At 38.3% G+C, this 21,363-nt stretch overlaps 1 long non-coding RNA gene across 3 annotated transcripts; it reads left to right on the forward strand.

Moving 5' to 3' along the window:
- The first annotated feature begins 421 nt into the window (after nucleotides 1–421).
- Nucleotides 422–16,064, forward strand: LOC113533142 (uncharacterized). Of its 3 annotated transcripts, none has more exons than XR_003403395.3 (4): nucleotides 422–830; nucleotides 2,089–2,159; nucleotides 13,202–13,352; nucleotides 13,599–16,064. It is a non-coding gene; the product is annotated as an uncharacterized LOC113533142 (long non-coding RNA). The 3 variants fall into 3 exon arrangements; XR_008302118.1 differs by having other exon boundaries at nucleotides 448–830; nucleotides 13,202–15,011; nucleotides 15,155–16,064; XR_008302117.1 differs by having other exon boundaries at nucleotides 426–830; nucleotides 13,202–16,064.
- The last annotated feature ends 5,299 nt before the right edge of the window (nucleotides 16,065–21,363 follow it).

The following is a 21,363-nucleotide window of genomic DNA, read 5'->3' on the forward strand; positions in this document are numbered from 1 at the left end:
ATACCAGTATTTTAAATTTCTATAGTAGAAATGGATGAAGATCTTGTCACTAGTACTGTAACAACTACACTTTATGAAAAAAAAAACAGTTTATGAACTTTATGAAACACTTTATGAAAAAAAAAAAAACAGTTTGATTTATTAATTTTGTCGAAGTTTAAAATGTGGCACAAAAAGCACTGATAGCCATTTTTGAGTATATTTAAAATACCATTATTTTAAATTCCTCCAGTAGAAATGGATGAAGGTCTACACTCTATAAATATGTTAAAGTTGGCAGAAAACTATCTGGTTTGATATTTTTTTTTGGAGTTTAAAATGTGGTACAAATAGAAATGAAAGTTAGGTCATGAGCACCTGAATTCCTCTTCATTAATCTTTGGGAATTTATAATGATTTAGCCTAATGTGATTTAATAGACACTAGGCTAATAGTTATTCAGTAGTCACTGAACCTACATTTTCGTTACTAAAGCTTTCTGTGCAGTGAGCAAAAATATGTGTTAATTCGTTCTCATAGTTAGACCATTTTTTTTTGTAGGATGTGTTTAATGAAGGGACCGAACCTCATTCTCTACGCCCCCTCGCAAACGGGCTACCGTAAACCGTAATGCGCACGCGTACCCAAGCTTTTCCCAAGTGAAGATGGCATGACCGCAGTCATTTTGCGTAGTCATTAACAGCGGAATGCAAAAAATACGCCATCAGAACAGCATTCTTTATTCCCTAATAAAAACGGCAGATGAACCAATCTACACGTGAATCCGGAATGTCTGACAGAACTCTCCGCTTGAAAGATGCGCTAATGCCGCGCTCTCGCTTTCTGTCATGGTAAAATGGAGATTTTTTTTGTTCATTGTGAATGTGAAATAAAACCTATCAAAGTGTGTCCGACTTAACTTGAATTAACTAAGTATATAACTAATGTCAGTTAACTGTGTTTATTAAGGATGCCACCGAAATATTTCGGCCAAAAATACTCAAAGACGCTGCTTTCGGTTTTCGTCTGAAAGAAAAAAATTGATTAGGAAGAACATTAACAACGAAGTCTCAGATCTAAAACTGTCAGATCTAACACAAATAATGTTGATGGTAATTATAACTGAAGAGGGATTTAAAACACTGTTTTCTTTGGTTTCATGCACTGCGCCTTCTCCATTTGCTGTTAGGTGAACACGCGATTATATGTGCGCGTGTGCATTACGGTTTACGGTAGTTGCGAGGGGGCGTAGAAAATGCGTTTTTAGCTTCATTAAACGATCGTTCTAGCTACATAAGAAATCGTCAAGGCTTTATATATATATATGTATATATATATATATATATATATATATATATATATATATATATATATATATATATATATATAAAGCCTTAACGGTTTCTATATATATTATATATATTCTATAATATATATATATATATATATATATATATATATATATATATATATATATATATATATATTACACACACCGGTCAGCCATAACATTAAAACCACTGAATACCACTGATTATTACAATGGCAACTGTCTAGGGGTGGGATAAATTAGTTAGCAAGTGAACAGTCCAGGGCCGCCGGAGCAACGTGGGCGAGCTGGCATTTGACCCGGCACTTTTCAAACTACTGTACTTGGGCGGTGACCCAGCACTTCAGGTAATAACAGACATGTCTGACTCGGTTGAAAAACCAATCAAAACTTCCAGTTCAGCAGGGGTGGGACATTTCTCCTGAAGGGGATCTTCAATGAGCAATAAACGGTTAGCCGCGCTTTGGCGCTCACTGGTGCTTAATAATCGTGTGTTGAATCAGTATCGCTAACATTTCAATATTTTAAGTGACATATACACATATTCTGAATCGCTTACAGGATCATTCCTCCAATGACATTATTCAAATAAAATAAGTAAGGCTTGCTGGAAAAATGCTTAGCGAAACAGTTACTACAGTGACAAACAGCCTATTGTGGAGTGTGAACATGCCTTAGATTTTTAAAACATATTTTAGAATGAGTGCTATCTAACTTTGTGATTTTTTTAAATTTATTTATTATTTATTTTATTTATTTATTTTTTTGTGTGTTATTAGCTCTCCTGAGGAGTAAGATGCAAAATGAAGCATGTGGGGTCGAAACAAACTACTTTGACATTCAGTAAAAGGTGTGTTGTGGCCTGTTATTGTATTATAACCAACCCTGGCTGTATATAGTGCTAAATGACAAATGACAGATGTACCTCTTCTCTCAGACAAAAAGATGATGACAGACCAGTCTTTAATCAATTAGATCAGTGTCCATCTTATTTGTTTTTTAAAGTTGATAATAGAAAAAAGATCATGACAGACCAGCATCTCAAGACCTGAGTTCCCAGGAAAGAGACACATATGCATATAGCATCAGTTTAAGCACCAGCTAGCAATGGTTTTCTATCTGTTTACATTTGCCTGTCACTGAAGCACGTCAGTAACTTGCAGCTTTATGATTTGCTTGAAATTATATAAATATGAATGGTACAACTGTTTTAATTGCCTAGTCTAAGTCAGTCTTTAGTCAGATCACAATTTTTGCCCCACCACTTTTGGAGTAGTGGTGCCAAACCTGGAACAGTCAGTTCTCAAAGGTGATGTGTTGGAAGCAGGAAAACTGGTTTTGATCCCAAAGAAGAGCTACTGTAGCACAAATTAATGCTGGCTATGATAGAAAGGTGTCGGAACACAGTGCATCACAGCTTGCTGCATATGGGGCTGCATAGCCGCAGACCAGTCAGACTGCCCATGCTGACCCCTGTCCACCACTGAAAGCGCCTACAGTGGGCACATGAGTATCAGAACTGGACCATGGAGCAATGGAAGATGGTGGCCTGGTTTGATGAATCATGTTTTCTTTTACCTTATGTGGATGGCCAGATGAGTGTGCATTGCTTACCTGGGGAAGAAATGGGATAAGGATGCACTATGGGAAGAAGTCTAGCCGGGGGAGGCAGTGTGATGCTCTGGGCAATGTTCTGCTGGGAAACCTTGGGTCCTGGCATTCATGTGGATGTTACTTTGACACGTAGCACCTACCTAAACATTGTTGCAGACCAAGTACACTCCTTAATGGCAATGGTATTCTCTAATGGCAGTGGCCTCTTTCAGCAGGATAGTGCACCCTGCCACACTGCAAAAATTGTTCAGGAATGGTTTGAGGAACATGACAAAGAGTTCGAAGTGTTGACTTGGCCTCCAATTTCCCCAGATCTCAATCGGATGGAACATCTGTAGGATGTGCTGGACAAACAAAGTCCAATCCATGGAGGCCCCACCTTGCAACTTACAGGACTTAAAGGATCCGCTGCTAACATTTTGCTCCCAGATGTCACAGCACACCTTCAGAGGTCTTGTGGAGTCCATGCACAATATTAGGCAGGTGGATTTAATGTTGTGGCTGATCAGTGTATAGACGCTCACTGAACACTTTATTAAGAACACCTGTACACCTACTCATTCATCCAATTATCTAATCAGCCAATCATGTGGCAGCATTGCAATGCATAAAATCATACAAATACAGGCCAGCAGCTTTGGGTAATGTTAACCATTAGAATGGGGAAAAAATGTGATCTCAGTGATTTTGACCATGCAATGATTGTTGATGCCAGACAAGTTGGTTTGAGTATTTCTATAACTGCTGATCTCTAAAGATGCACAACAGTTTCTAGAGTTTACTCAAAATGGTGACAGAAAAACTTTGTTGATGAGAGCAGTCAAAGAAGAATGGTCAGACTGGTTTGAGCTGACAGAAAGGCTATAGTAACTCAGATAACCATTCTATACAATTGTGGTGAGCAGAAAAGCATCTCAGAAAGCATAACAGGTCGAGCCTCTAGGGGGATGGCCTACAACAGCAGAAGACCATGTCGGGTTCCACTTCTGTCAGCCAAGAACAGAAAGCTGAGGCTGCAGTCCACACAGACTCACCAAAACTCTTCAGTTGAAGACTCGAAAGACATAGCCTGGTCTGATGAATCTCGATTTCTGCTGAGCCACTCAGATGGTAGGGTCAGAATTTGGCACCAACAGCATTAATTCATGGACACAACCTGCCTTGTATCAACAGTCCAGGCTGGTGGACGTGGTGTAATGTTGTGCAGAATGTTTTCTTGGCACATTTTGGGCCTGGTAATACCAATCAATCATTGCTTGAATGTGAAAGTCTATTCCAGTATTGTTGCTGATCATGTACATCCCTTCATGGCCACAATTTACCCATCTTCTAATGGCTACTTCCAGCATGATAATGCACCATGTCACAAAGCAAAAGTCATCTGAAACTGGTTTAATGAATATGACACTGAGTTCAGTGTTCTTCAGTGCCCTTCCCAGTCACCGGATCTGAATCCAATAGAACACCTTGGGATGTAGTAGAACGGGAGATTCGCAGCAACAAAGTGCACCTGAAATATCTGCGGGAAGTGCAGGGTGCAATCATATCAACATGGACCAGAATCTCAAAGGAATGTTTCCAACATCCTGTAGAATCCATGCCAAGTATAATTGAGGCTATTTTGAGAGCAAAGGGATGCCCTCCAGTATTAGATAGATAGATAGATAGATAGATAGATAGATAGATTTCCGCAGTCTGAAACTATATCAGATCATTATCTCATCTCATTTAAAATTTATCTTAATCATAATATATGCACCTTGCCATGCTACTGCGTCAAACATACATTCACGTCAGCTACTGCAGAGAGTTTTATCAATAATCTCCCAGAGTTATCAACTATGATTGGATTACCGTCTGACTGGATCCAAAAGAACTTGAACAGGCAACTGAATGCTTAGAGTCACCGTTCTGCTACACAATAGATAATGCGGCTCCACTTAAAAAGTAATTAGAGAGAAAAAGCTAGCACCCTGGTATAAAGATCACACATACACCTTAAAACAGACCACTCGAAAACTAGAATGTAAATGGCATCAAAGTAAATTGCTTGTATTTCACACAACATGGAAGGAGAGCCTCCTGAGCTGTAGAAGAGCTCTCAGTGCTACTAGATCGATGTATCTCTCCACCCTAATTGAAGATAACAAAAATAATACTAGATTTTTATTTAATACTTTAGCAAAATTAACTATGAATAAGACCACAACAGAAACATGCACACAATCATTATATAGCATCAAAGACTTAATGAATTTTTTCAATGGCAAAATTGAAAATATCAGGCAAAAAAATCAGACTATTAATCCAGACTATTTTAAACCAGACAGTTTTATAACTATTCCTGTAGATAATAATATAACCATATCAGAGCAACGATTAAGGATGTGACATACATGTTTCTTCAAACAGATAATTCCAGAAACAATTGAACCTCAATTGTTAATAATCAATTCTTCCCTGAGCACTAGCTATGTAACTAAATCTTTTAAACTAGTTATTAAACCCCTGATTAAAAAACCTGAACTCAACCCCTGTCAGTTTTCCATCTATAGGCCAATATCAAACCTCCCCTTTATCTGCAAGATCTTAGAAAAGGTTGTAGCGCAGCAACTATGCTCATAGGAATAACATCCGTCAGGGTTTAGGCCTCATAATAGCACAGAGACAGCACTGATTAAAGTGGTGAATGACCTACTACTTGCCTCTGATCAGAGTTGTGTCTCCTTGCTTGTGTTGCTTGTCCTTAGTGCAGCTTTTGATACCATTGATCAAGCTATTCTCCTTGAAAGACTAGAAAATGTTGTTGGCGTTAAGGGAATGGCCCTCTCTTGCCTCAGGTCTTATTTGACTGATCATTATCAGTTTATAGATGTAAATGGTGACTTCTCTATGTATTCTAAGGTAAAGTTTGGTGTTCCACAAGTTCTATTGTAGGCCCACTGCTCTTTTCTTTACATATGCTACCTCTGGGCAAAATTATTCGTAAACATGGTATTAGCTTTCACTGTTATGATGACACACAGTTGCATGTTTCAGCAAAGCCAGATGACAGACACCAGCTTAATGAAGTTGAGGAATGTGTAAAGGTCATTAGACACTGGATGCTTATTACCTTCCTTTTACTTAATTCTGACAAGACAGAAGTACTTGTACTAGGACCAGATGCAGCTAGAACTAAGCTTTCTGATTACATAGTAACTCTGGATGGCCTTTCTGCTTCATTATATGCACAGGAAAAGACCTTGGTGTGAGTATTGACTCCAGTCTTTCCTTTGAAGCTCATGTAGATAATATTCCTAGGATAGCCTTCTTTCATCTCAGAAATATTGCTACGATAAGAATTATAATGTCACTACATGATGCACGTCACCCCTATCTTATCCACACTGCACTGGCTGTCAATCAAATTTCACACTGATTATAAAGTACTACTTTTGAACTATAAAGTATTGAATGGTCTCGCACCACAGTACCTGAGCAAACTTTTGGTCTTTTATGATCTGCCACGCCTACTTCAATCAAAAGGTGCAGGCTATTTGTTAGTACCTCAAATAGTGAAGGCTACAGCAGGGGGGTAGAGCTTTCTCTTACAAAGTTCACAGTTATGGAACAGCCTTCCAATTTTAAGTCTAAGTGTTTAAGTGTTTAAGTCTACGCTGAAAACATATTTGTTTAGTCGAATTTTTTTAGGTAAAGGAGAAGATCTGGTGGGTTCATGGGCATAGAGTAGTGTGTTGAGCTGGCATGTTTGGAAATCAATTGGAAATCACTCACTGCTGCTGGGGGTGGCCCCACATGGACGGCCTGAAGATCATTGAGATTACTTAGGATGGTACCATTTAAAAACCATGAAGATGGCTTTGGACCACAAGTCAGTTGAACAGTTATGCTATGATGCCTTAGGACTATAATTGCTATGATAGCATTAGGACTCCAATTGCCACAAACAGTTTTGTACTCAAGTCTCCAACAGTGAACAGTGGATAAGTTCAACAAGCAGACTTCATGTGAAAACTATAATGAATTTCCTGGTTGCACAATTTCACTATTTCCAGAAGTAAAGAAAACTCCCACTTCTCTGGCTTAGTGTTACAATATGCATAGTTACATTAATGCCTCATCTCACGACATATCTTTGTATACAGAGTAGTCACTCAGATAGTAGAAACCTAAAATGGATTGTACAGAATTAAAGAAAAGGCAATTGCGTATTGTTTTTATTAGATAACACTGAATATTCCTTTGTGTATAAAATTCTGTATTTATACACTTATGAATATTTCAGCAAATAGATCAACAGACACTGATTCACATATAGAGTTGCTCACATAGCTGGTTTTGCAAACTTGCCATCATAGTATCAAATGCACTTTGATCAGAAATGTGGCATTCCAGGATCACATTTCTCTTTACTGAGGCATTTTATGACTTTTCTGTCTCTCCTTGGTCTCGCCTATGCAACAAATAAGAGTCTGGGTTTGTCTGAGTTTCTGCTGTTCTCACAAACATTTATACAAAATCATTTTAAACAAACTTAAAATCTGTAACAAATGTTGAGCATAATAATTATTACCTGATTAATAATTCATATAACCTATCATATATCATATAATGTCTGTTTTAATTGTAGAAGTAGAATTAAGGCAATACTGCATATCTTCGAAACAACTTAACTTACATTTGTCTTCCCAGTGAATTTGAAATATGAACGCATTTATGATAAATGCACAAAGCCATGTTTATACTTCTTGATGACAGGGAGGGGAGAGCCATTTTGAGTGCCTTAATGTGAGTTTTTTATTATACCATACCAGCAGTGCAGGTTCTTGATAGTGTTGCAAATGGTTCCCCACAGGCCACAATCTGCTGGCAAGGCTTGCATTCTTAATTTCTGATTCATAATTCTTTTGGAAAAGCATTTTGGCCCCATTTCCAGAGAAGCACTGTTCTAACAGTGATAAATTACTCTCATAAATCTTTCCTTTAGTCCCATAACAACCACTGAATGAGAATGTTTGCGGTGGGAAGAATGATCCCGAGAGATGTAATAAGACATAGGCTAATCGTAGAGACAGAAGACTGGAGGGTATTTGGAATGAAGCTGTACAACTTTGGGTATAATCTGGCAATATGCCTAACATAGGAGAGATATAAAAGGAGAACAAGGGCAAGGACGAGAGGGAGATAAGGGATGGGAGAAAATAGTCTAGTACTTGGTTGACAGAATGCAATGTTTGAGGCTGGTGGGTAAGCCTGTACACAAAGTTAATTAAAAGTCACTCATTAAAGTAAATCTGACATCATCTGTTTGTGGTTTGTGATGCACAGTTAGCTGTAATGGACTCTCAATGCACTCTCGCAGCCTTTGAAGTTGAGCTGTTTGTTTAATTGTTTCTTTGCTTGTTTGTTCATCTTCAGTAACCTCTTTTTCCTGGTCAGGGTCATGGTATTGCTGTTCTCTTGACTAAATAGGATATAGCATTGTTACCTAGATTGTGGGTGCACAAGATATATACACTGGTCCCAGGAGAAACAGTGGTGCAAAGAGTTGATTTGAACAAAGCATGGCTGATTTGGATATCTATTCTGCTGTATTACTTTTTCATACCTCTGTCATGTGTCTGCTTTTTTATTCATTCATTCATTTATTTATTTATTTACTATATTACTAATAGGCTTTTCCATGACTGATGTGTTTAGGCAAGGATAACAAGAGACCGAATCACATGAGTGCACAAATATGTGCATAAATGTGATTTTTGCCATAAACTTAATCAACCCAGCTACATGGATGTGCCATTTATGGCATACCAGTCATTCTGGTTCAATCATTTTGAAGCTAGTCAAGTGGAAGCATTTTGCAAGCAATGCTTGTATGTGCAATTTTTCACATTTAGAAAGTCTTCATGAATTAGACCTAATCTGTCATGCACATGGGAAGATGAAAGGCAGAGATTCCAATCACATTAACACAAGCAGACATTCATATTGAGACTGCTTTTGGGGCCTAATCTTTGCTGCTCAGATGTTCACAACCTTATTTATACATGAAAGAAAGAGCCTTAAGTCTATAAATCTGACATGAAATTTTAAAGAGTATTATAATATCTCTTCCTTCATTTGCTGCAGACAAGCTGACTACTCATTGGAAGGCTGACTTTTTAATTATATCTTTAGGGAAGGACCACCCTGCTAAGTTACAACATGCATGTCAGTTCTAGAGTGCTTGTATATTATTGTACATTGTATTGGGATAACGTTAACATAGTGGCTGTTTCTCTCATGAATTGCTGTGAACCTTTTTGAGAAAGGTTAATTCTTTTCAGAATGACTGCCCATAGAAGTGAGGTATCTGACAAGTCTTTTGTACATGACTGAGTTCGTACAGTATGTTAAAACATTTCCTTGCACATCCTTTCTCACCCAATAAACGCAAAATATAATCCGTACTGTATAAAGAATATTTAGGTGGTATAGGACGTACTGTTGCCTCAAAAGATCTGCGGCCTGGTTTACTGTGTGTGCATAGTTTTGCACAGTTCTCCCCACGTCCATGCTGGTTTCCTCCCACCTTTTTCACTTGACAAGTTTATTTAAGAATTTAAAGGCAGTAAATAAATCAGATAATAGATTTGTAGCACTGGTGGCATGTTAAAATTTGGCAGTAAATAAGCAACATACAATGTAAAATAGAATTCAATAAAAGAATGGAATATACTAGAAAAAGGCTGTATTACACATATTCATTAAGAAGCCAGATTATTTAAGGGAACAAAATGTGGAAGTGACATTGTCAATTTCTCTGCATCTTATGGCAATTTGGTAAATAGACAGAACAACATGATCCAAGCTGGTCTTGGAGTGAGTTGAGTCAAGATATTGGAATGCAACTTCTTCTGAGTTTCCCTCATCACTATAAAGATGTTAGAGACTGCGGTCCAATGGAACCTAACAAAATTAAAGTCATATCCAGATTCTATTTATTTATTTATTTAGGAGAAATCATTCACATGACTAGTACAAAATTCTCCTAAATTTTAATTCATCCTTGTTAGATGTGTGGTCCAACATGACTATGTCTGTCATGTTGTGCATAACTGAGGTGTCAATGGAACAATGACAGCGTTTAGGAGGAACAAAAGGGGGGAAATACTGTAGATAGTATGTGCCTATAGACAGATAGATACCCTGTGACTATGGAAATTTGGCACATTATCTTACTAAACACCAATGTTTCACACCCATTTATGTATATGCCTCCATGCCCTGTGTAGGCTCCTGCATGTTTCATATGACACTACTATCTACATCAATTGCTGTATCAACCCCATTTATGGGAATTCTTACAAGTCTTTGTAAGATATCTTACAAGTGATTTTTCAATTTTTTTATAGAATGACCACCAGCACCTTAAGCATTTATAATTTTCAAACAGGTCAGCTTGTAAGTTGCTTTGGATAAATATGTCTGTCAAATGAATAAATGTAAATGTATACTCACAACTCTGGATTTCCTTTGCTATACCATATTCTATATATTACTGAGCCTAGTTAGCAAGGCTAGGTGTAGGTTTCCACTGTTTACCACTCATTCTTCCTGCTGGGTTGGGTACTCTCTTGGTGCTAGCCATTCAGAGCATTTCACATCCTTTGCATCCTTTGGCTACATACAGCTTGCATGATTGAGTGGTTTTCCATCACTTGCTTATCTCAGTTTATTCTGCTAAGTTAGCTTGATTTCAGCTAATACAAAGATCTTGGGCTGGAGTTGGTTTTTCCTCCACATAATGGGGCCCTTATTCTTTCATGATACACAGAGTCATTAAACTAGACTATCCTGTAATACCTGCACTTATACAGCCAGGGTCTGAATCCCCTGGAACCTGATGATGAGCACCAGGTATGTGCTGCCTTGGCACTGACCGTCTTATGGATGCAAGACTTGATTCTGAGTAAAATCTGACCCAAACACTGCATCCTAAACAGCCCACTAGTTGGAAATGCCCATGTCTGGCAATAACTGATAAACATAACAAAAGCCCAGAAACTAATTTGAGTCAATTTGTAGGTGAATTAATGGCTTGGGAGCAGGCATGGCTCAGCTGAAACCAAGAATTCAGGAGCAGAGACCACAAAACTCAGTGACAACAGAGCACTCTTTATAGTCCAAAATTGGAGGAGTATGAGGATTTTGTCCACAGCCATGCCTGAGAGATTCATCCAGGTTGATAATGACCTAGTAGTTGAACCACCATGTTCAAATCTATCTTTAGCAACAATTGAAAATGGATATTTCAGGTGCTGCAGATAGGCTCTAAACTAACCATGGCAGCCAATCTTAAAATGGTGCCAACCATAGTGACTTTGGATAGTGCTACACAATATAAAACACTGAGTGGGCTTTTCCATTTTAATTTTATTTGTATAACACTATTAACATGGATGTATCACAGTCAAGTCAAAGTCAGAGTCTGCTTTATTGTCAATTCTAGTATAAATATAGATCCACAAGGCACAACAGATAGAGTGCCAACAGTGCAGATGTAAAGGGAGTAATGCAAAGAGCTTATCAGACTGTTTAAAGTGACAAAGTTACAAAGTTTGGAGATACATATATATATATATAGTATATATGGATATATAGATTTATAGAAATACGGATGTACTTAATCTAGAATCCTAATAAACGAGCCAGTGGTAACAGTGGTGAGGAGAGAAACCTTGATAACGAAGAACAAGAGACTCTTCTTATGTGTTGCCCAAGTTTATTGCCCATAAGTTTTAGTGGAAGTGCACCAACTTTTGTATAGATTAGAGGATATTATTCCTTCTTTGTGGCCGAACATGATTGGTCTATATGGCATGCATGATTACATAAAGTTCACTTAGTGAGTATTCATTGGTTAATTGTTATTTAAAGAGCTACTCATCTACTCATACACAGGCACCTGTGTATCATGTAGATGTTGGCTGTTTTAGCTTCTGCATACTCCAGGGCTGCTGTTAGGATAAGGATCTCTGCTTTTTGTGCTCCTGCCTCTTTGCTGGCTCTCTTGTCGTTCACTACTACCCACCCAGTAACTCTCCCCCTTTTGGCAGTAGCTGATGCCAACCACACAGACACTCAGTTCTGGGTCTGCTAGAAGGTTGGAGCATTGGATGCTGTAGTGTCACCCCCACTTTCAGCTGGGTGAGACAATAGTGCTTGGCTCCACTATTGCTGACACTGGTGTGTACTCTCCTCTTTGCTTGGTGATGGTGAGTTTGGCCTGTGGTCTGAGCAGGACCAGTAGTTCACAAAAGTAGGTTTTGCATGTAATACAAATGAACTTAAATTTGAGTGGGAAGGGCTAAGTGGTCCAAAAGGTAACTTTGTGTATTATTTTACAAGAGATATTTTATAAGAGATATACATGTTTCTAATTTTGAAAACAAAAGTGCATTTCCCAGTGTCCAATTTTTCTGATTTGGGTAGCCACCCATCCTCACAGCAGTGAAAATAACATAATAATGAATAAAATCAAACTGGTTTCACAAGAAGTAGCGGAGAAGCTCAAAACCAGTGGCTTGGGGCAGATAATGAGAGGCAAGGCCTGTGTGAGATTGCATGTCAACATCAGCATTGTCCTAGTTACAGAGACTCAGTTGCACGTTTCTTAGAAAATGTCTTTCAACACAAATTTGCTCATGAAATGCGAGAGACTGTTGAAGTATCCCAGCCAACATTGATATCTGGGCCCCATATGGGTTATATCCAGGCGGCATGGGTTGCACATGGGCACGGGCTGAAAAAGGGCAAATTATATGGGTTCCATGTGTGTTTAACAATTTTGGGTCACATATGGGTATGTCCATGTTGGATGATAATATGGGTAGGATCTATGTGGTCAAAATAATTTCATGCTTAAAATACATCTTTATACCTTTAGACTTAAATTTGATTGATAGTCCCGAATCAGTATAACTACTTGTTAAATGCAAATGCTGTATCTGTATGAGTGTTTTCTATTGTGATGTTTCAGTTTGTTTGAATTATCAAGATGTTTTTGTCTTTTACTGTCCTAACTGCATACATTTTTTAGCATATTCCAGGAAAATTAGAGATTCCAATAGAATTTAAATGGGTCTCACATGGGACCTACAAGATCAATATGACTGATAGCACCTTGTTCCGCTTGACAAAGTAGTTCTGCTGCCTTCAATGTTTCGATACAAATTTCTTTTTGTAATATCATAATATCCTTTGTAATATCATAATATCCTTCTTTGTTGAAAGAATCTATGAAGATTTTAAATATTCGAACTAGAGGAATTCCCACCCTAGAGCAAAGATACAGTCTCTTCTAAGCACAATTGAGCAGTGGTGGCCGGAATCACTCAACTGTTTCAGAAATCGAAGGACATGGATGTGGAACAAAAATAAGCAAGTAAAATGCATATTTTCTAAATTTGCCTTTATTATCTGTGGTTTCAAGCATCAGGAACTTTGTTTTGACCATCAAAATGACCAGAATTATTAAACTAATGTATGTTTGTTTTAACTCAGGTGCGTGACAGTTAATCATGTTTGTGATGCTTAAATTTGAGATCTCATTTTTGTTGATGGTAAGCTGTAATTTTGCTTTTGCCTCACATTAATCAAGTCGTATTTCTGATTTTTTTGTTGTTTTTAGGCTTTCCCATTACATTTTGTGGCTGTATAGCTGCCATTTTTCCACCTGAGGGAAAACTGAATTGCCACATGATGATAAGTAGCACCAATTTATAATAATTAACCATTGGTAGATGGCACAATTCTGAATTTTTACGGTGTCCTACATAGGCTGCTTCTAAAAGCTGAAAATGCTGCTTTCAAATTCAAAGCAGGATGAAAATTTATCACAAACTGTTCTGAGAACAGATACATTAGGAGGCCTACATACAAAAATACACTTAGCGCCATGAACTTATTAGGCGGCAAGGCACCAGGTCAGCTTAGCTTTCGGATGTAACCATATACAAAGATGATGATCCGTGTTTGAATTTTAGGAAAGGAAGCTTAGCTTTAATTTACTGCACTACAGTTTATTTTTTCTTTTCATTCAGTTGTGCAAAAAAAAGTAGATTGAAAAGTGAAATTCTAATTGTCAGTGACCATTGACAAATGGGTGTTGCTCCATAGATTTTTGAAGGAATATTCTCGGTTCAAACAAGATAAGCTCAATGAACAGCATTTGTGGCTGTTGTTTGTTGATTACCACAAGCACTAATTTTGACATGTCCCTCCTTTTCTTTGAACAATGCAAAAATCTGAGTTACAGTGAGGCACTTACAATGGAAGTGAATAGGGCCAATCTGTAAACGTTAAAAAAAATACTGTTTCAAAACTACAAGACATAAACAATATTTGTTAACATGATTTAGTGTGATAAAATCACTTACTACCCTTGACAATAATGTCATCAAACCCTATAAACCGATAAACCTTCTTTTTGTGATGAACATTCATCTTGGTGTGAATAGACCTTAAGGCTGTCAGACCCCAATATCCTGATTAAAATAGAACAACCTGAATGTGAGTAAATGACAGTCTTTATTTTTGGGTAAAATATGCTTTAAATAATTAATGACAACTGCTCAAAAAGTTTTAGGAACCTCATCTTTCCTGATTTTTCTCCTTCAGAATCAGACATCTTTAGTGAGGATGAACTACCACTCACAACTCGCGAACAACTAAAATAACCACCCAGACAGTCGCCACCTACAGACCTGCCGACCAGAGAGTCAACACCCCAGGACCTGCCCAGAGAGTCTCTGCCACAGGACCAGCCAACACCAGACCTGCTGCACAGACAGTCATCACCATACCTGCCCAGAGAGTCACTGCCACTGGACCTGATGGCCAGAGAATCGCCACCACCGATTATGCTATACTCATCAAACTCTTAACTCTTCTGTAGGAAGTGAAGGAGAGCCAGCAAGTGCACAGCAATATACTGAATTCTTTGCTCAAGCAGCAGAGGTTCCTTAAGGAGCTGTCTTCCATCAATAGAAGATGTGGAAGCTATGAATGAAAACTGCATGCCCCAGGATTAATGCCCAGTGTTGTAAGTTAAAATTTATAATTCATGTTGCTTATGCCATGTTCATCAAATTATTCTGCAGGTGAACTGATTTCATCAAATTATGCTCCAGGTGAACTGATTTATGCATGTCATCTACGAATCATTCTGTGTGTGTTTGTACTTAGCTTGCAATGGTTGCAGATGTTGGTGGTTCTTCATTAGATGATGCTACAAGAAAGATGATAAGATGCCTGATTTCCAACGAAGTGGTGATCCAGTACAATCTGTTTGGTCATCATGGCAAGAAGAGATTTAGAGATTTGCGTCTTTTCGAGGTCATATATGATAAATGAGTTTTAATATTGCACTACTATGCTTAAAGACAGGCAGCAAAAGAGGCAGTTTTTCTGCGATGAAATCATTTTCGTTGTGTATAGTCTGAACTTCTATAGGGAAAAAATAAGTTGGGTCTTCAAATTATGAGGGTCAGTAAATGAAAGAGTGTTCATTTTGGGGTGAGCTAGCTATTCCTTTAAGTATAAGGGCCATTTCACATCACAAGCTTCAGCCATACATGACAGAGCGTATTTTTTGGCATCCATGTTAATGGGTTAGAGCATTCACACCAGACGCATGGGTGCAGTGGGTGTTTTGGTTCAGCGTCTATTTTTGCAGTGCTGCTCATGCTCAGCTAAAGTGACAGTGCAGATCTAAAATGACAAACAGATTTGTAAGTCTTTGCTTTTACAGGTGGACTGAAGAGGATTTATTAACAAAAGATATGAACCAGAAAGACACTGATCATCATTTCTGATCATCAACTTGTATTGTATTGCACTGTGCGTGAAGAATTTGACTTAACTATTGAAGCATTTTTTTTTTAGTGTTTTGTAAGTTTATAAGTCACATTACCTGCATTACCAGTTGTTGGGATAGTATTACCCTGCTGTCTTGGTGTGGTTCACTTTGCATAGAAGATCATCAGACGTTTGTATTTGATGAGTTCTCAGTGAATTTTACTTATTTTTTAAGGAAATGTTTTATTAAAATGTTAAAGTTGACATTCAAAAAAAAAAAATTACAAAAAAAATTGGTCAGAAGCTGATAATAAAAAAGTATTTGATATACTGAACCTCTACATCTTTTTCATTTCAAATTGCACTTGCACCTCCATCTTTCATGTTTCTTGATGTTACAGATGACTGAACAGCAGATTATTCTTACTGACATTTAACAAACTTATAGTCAGCCTACAATGCATGTCTTTGGGGATGAATACAGAGTATCCAGAGGGAGAAAATGCAAACTCCACACACACAGGGCAGAGGTGGGATTCAAACCCCCACTCCCAGAGGTGCAAGGCAACAGTGCTAACCATCAAGCCACTGTGCCCCCCTATTAGGCAGATTTATTTTATAATTCATAAATATGATAGTTTACATTCTATAAATATGTTAATTTAATTTTAAAAAGTCTAAATAAATAAGACTATAATAATAAGTAATCATCATTTGAAAACCACTTACAGATTAGCACAAAGATGCAGTAAACCAAATTTCACCTCTATCAGATATAAGATCCCTGAGAAAAACTTATTTAACTCCTCCCCTTAGGGATGACCACACCCCAATCTTTGCACGCATCCTCAGAATCTTGGCCTGAACATGCCTTTCAAGTTCTTCAAGCTCTTTTCAGTGAGTCTCATCTTACCACTTGTATATGTGTGTATATGTGTATACCACTTGTATATATGTATACAGCAAGTCGCTGCCAGGTATGGAAAATAACATTACAGTACTTCAGTGCATGGGTGAACCATGTAACAGTACTTTTATAATTATAGAGTATAATTAAATCATAGTACTTTTACTTATACTTGAGGTTTTTTTTTACTTTTTTTAAACTAAAATAATCAACTTTTCTACCATTATTTTGATCACTGTTACAGAGTAAAAAGTGATAATGCATTTAACCCTGGAAGACTGTGTAGGTAGCATGCATCCACAGACAGGGGGTGCATTTTTATTAAAGTACATTTACAGAAATTGGAAGTACATAAGATGAGTATAACCATCAACAGGACTTCACCAGCCTGTCTCTCTGGGTCCAATGAGCACCCGGGATGGACCGTAAAAGAGAGAAGCTCTCTCTCTCATACTGATTGCCATGCACGATCTGGCTGAAAAGAGAATGCCTACTTTTCTCTCATCTGAGATCATAATGAGAGAAATGTTCACCACTCCCAGTGGTGTAAAATCAACCAGTGCTACCCAGTAGCATCACACATGTTTCTGTCTTTCTTTTTTTTTGTGCACTTTCACTTTTAAGGGTAAGCAAACCAGCTACTTTTAACTTCATTTTACAGCCAGACCTCCATGAGTTATGAAGCCGGCTGAACTTCCTCAAGAAGTGAATCCACAGACAGAACAATGTGCAAAATGCACTTATAAACAAACTAAAACATGTTGCATCGCCACTCATCAGCAAAGAACACTGCACAAGGACATCTCCTTCAAAGGCTGCATCAGCACTCATTCACACAGATGCTTGAAAGACTCGAGCCGCATTCTTCTCATGATTGCGAACTAAAAACAACTCCAAGTAAGACCACACATCTTGGCAGGAAAAGATAGTGTTCACTATTATTTCTTTCAAAGTTTTACTGTGCTGAGTAATTTGTAGCTGAAAACTGAAACAAAGGGAATCACGTGCACGTGCAATCACGTGCACTGCCATGAATCTCCTTCTCGCATTGATCTGTCTCTTATCTTTGCATGCAATCTCAGTTTATGCTTACTAACATGGTCACTAAGTCAGTGATCTCTGTTTATGTCAAGGAAAAATAAGAGCCAAATTCCATAACTCTTATTAATGCTACTGGACTATGGAACTTATTTTGTTTTTGGAAATTATTTTTATAGTTTCCATCGCTGGCCATCCACCACTTGCAAGTCTTTTAAGGTCCCCACCATATTACTCTTCCCTATTGTTGTTCTTGTTTCGCATACCAGGAGGAGTGGCCACATATCTCATGTGGTTCATGGTATTTCTTTTATTATAAGCATAGCACAAACACTGACACACAAGCTCAATAGCAGAGCATGTCCATACACACACAGAGACATGTGCACTTTCTCTTTCTCTCGTTCACATACACACACGCACACCCATATGCATGCACACACCCACGTACACATTCCTTTCCTCTCTCTCTTTCTGTCTCTCTTTCACGCACACATACATGAAACTCTTCTTTGTTTGTCCCTAATTCTATTTAGTATTATGTTCATAGGTAATAGTTAATTGGTGTTTATTCTTTTCTATTTTAATAAATGCCATATTATTGAACATATTGTTGCATTGTTGTGGTTATTAATTTGATACTTCAACAAGCCAAACTATTCAGAACTAATCTTCCAAAATTCAAGTCACAGATTATTATTTTGCTCAACTAAAATTGAAGGATTTAATACTTTTGACTAATTTAAAGGTTGGTTATTTTAATTTCTAATTAAAATTCTTAAATTAAAAAGGGGCTATTATATGAGCCTGATTAACTAATGAGACTGATTTAATGAGACTGATCATTTTATGAGACTGATTAATTAAATTTACAGTGAAGCATCTATACACTCATCAGCCATAACATTATGACCACTGACAGGTGATGTGAATAATATTGATTATCTTATTACAGTAGCACCTGTCAAGGATTGAGATATATAAGGCAGCAAGTGACCAGTCGGTTCTGATGTGTTGGAAACAGGAAAAATGGGCAAGCGTAAGGATTAGAGAGACTTTGACAATGGCCAGATTGTGATGGCTAGATGACTGGGTTAGAGCAGCTTTAAAACGGCAGGCCTTGTGGGGTGTTCCCGGTATGCAGTGGTTAGTACCTACCAAAAGTGGTCCAAGGAAGGACAACCAGTGAAGTAGCGACAGGGACATTGGTACCCAAGGCTCACTGATGCATGTGGGGAGTGAACGCTAGTCCGTCTGGTCTGATCCCACAGAAGAGCTATTGTAGCACAAATTGCTGAAAAGTTAAAGCTGGCTATGATAGAATGATAGGTGTCAGAACACACAGTGCATCACAGCTTTCTGCGTAGCCACAGACCTGTCAGAGTACCCATGCTGACCTCTGTCCACTGCCAAAAGTGCCTACAATGGACAGGTGAGCATCAGAACTGGACCACGGAGCAATGGAAGAAGGTGGCCTGGTCCGATAAATCACATTTTCTTTTACATCATGTGGAAGGCCGGGTGCAGAGATGGCACCAGCATGCACTATGGGAAGAACGCAAGCTGGCGGAGGCAGTGTGATGCTCTGGGCAATGTTCTGCTGGGAAAATTTGGGTCCTGGCATTCATGTGGATGCTATCTTGACACATACCACCTACCTAAACATTGGTTCAGACCAGGTACACCCCTTCATGGCAATGGTATTCCCTAATGGAAGTGACCTCTTCGGCAGGATAATGCACCCTGCCATACTGTAAAAATTGTTCAGGTATGGTTTGAGGAACATGACAAAGAGTTCAAGGTGTTGACTTGGCCTCCAAATTCCCCAGATCTCAACCCAATCAAACATCTGTGGGGTGTGCTGGCCATCAGGTCCGATCCATGGAGGTCCCACCTCACAACTTACAGGACTTAAAGGATCTGCTGTTAACGTCTTTGTGCCAGATACCACAGCACACCTTCAGGGATCTAGTGGAGTCCATGCCTCGATGGATCAGAGCTGTTTTGGCAGCAAAAGGGGGACCAACACAATATTAGGCAGGTGGTCATAATGTTGTGGCTGATCAGTGTATTACTGGTATGTAATGCACCTTGTATTTTGAGTGCCTCCTGTATAGACAGAACCATTTCCCCTATACCTGTAAGTCCTTGAGCAAGACCCTTAATCCTTGACTGCTAAATTGTATCCTGTCACAATTATAAGTTGCTTTGGGTAAAAGTCATCCAAATGTGGTAAATGTTTTGTATGCATTCCACCAATGGGCACTGCATAATGAAGTTAAATAGACTACATTAAGCATTCTGATATTAATTTTACCATATCTTGTGTCGGCAGGTGACTGTAATTTAAAGAGGATTTCTATCTCTTTATCTTGAAAACTGTTCACTTACACTACACTATATACAGTACATCATGCTGCCTCTCTGAAAGTCATAAACTGTACGTCTTAACTTGAACTGGCTCAAAATTGTTATTCTGTGCCGAACAACCCAGACACTGATGATATTCAGTGCATTGTTTTTGATTACAGTTGCATTGTGTGTGACTGCCGGCATTACAGAGTCAAGAATATAGAATACCTTTTCAACAAGCGCATTATAGCTATATATAAAAAAGCACTACTCAAAGTGTTGACTCATTCACAAACAACACTACTTTCAAGTTCTGTGTGAATCCATGCAACCTATTGTGAATTACAGAAGGTGAAGGAATTATTAGGGATAGGCAGTGGGGTCATATACAGTATATCAGGCAATACTCACCCAGGTGGTCTTTTCTTGTATTCCTTTGTCAACTGGTCTTATGGTCAGTGGGGTTCATTGCTAAACAAGGTTTCTCATCCATTGTCTGTTGTAGCCCACTTCTGACACCACTGAAGAACAGGAGTCTCTTCTTGTGTGGTGGGCAAGTCTGTAATGTTTTTGAGAAAGTACAAAGCTAGGAAGGCCTTCTGGCCTAATATGATTGGTCCAATAGGAACCAGACTCAAACTGCGACAGATCCCCTTCTGGAATAAGTAGTCCTCTTTTAGGACTTTGATCGTTGCAGTAAACAGTAATATAGAGAAAAAGCAAATGGTACTTTGTGTGTTAAAGGGTTGTCATATAGGAGTCCTGGGATGAGCATGGGACAATTTTAATGATCCCATTAGGAGTTTTTAGGATATGAAAGTCTACGGTATTGAAGTCAGATTCATTGCAGCAGGAAGGTGAGTCTTGGGTATAAACTGTTTTTGGGAAGCTTAGGGTATCCAGGTGAGATTATCCACATCAGCAGGAGGTAGGTCTAGCTATGAGAAGCATAAATAAAAAGGAGAATCAGCCACTGCCAACAAAACCTGAGATTTTATTTGAGAGTTTTAAAAAGGGATTTGAGCAGACATGCTCTGTAGCATGTGTGCTAGCTAATGTTGTGGACCACAAGCAGGTCAGGATGGGGACATGCCTGTTGCTGTTGGCTATATTGCATTGTTCACCAGAAGAAGCACTACATTAAGATATGCAATGCCCAATTGCTGAATGCATATGCACCAATGATGCTCTAGTGAGAACTTGATAGCACATCGCATGTGACATGCACTGAGAATACTTTAGATGTTTTACTAACATCGGAAAGGTATTCCAGTCTTCAGAAATTTAACACCCTGTGGGA

The sequence above is a fragment of the Pangasianodon hypophthalmus genome, chromosome 8, assembly GCF_027358585.1.
Source record: "Pangasianodon hypophthalmus isolate fPanHyp1 chromosome 8, fPanHyp1.pri, whole genome shotgun sequence".
NCBI classification, from domain to species: domain Eukaryota; kingdom Metazoa; phylum Chordata; class Actinopteri; order Siluriformes; family Pangasiidae; genus Pangasianodon; species Pangasianodon hypophthalmus.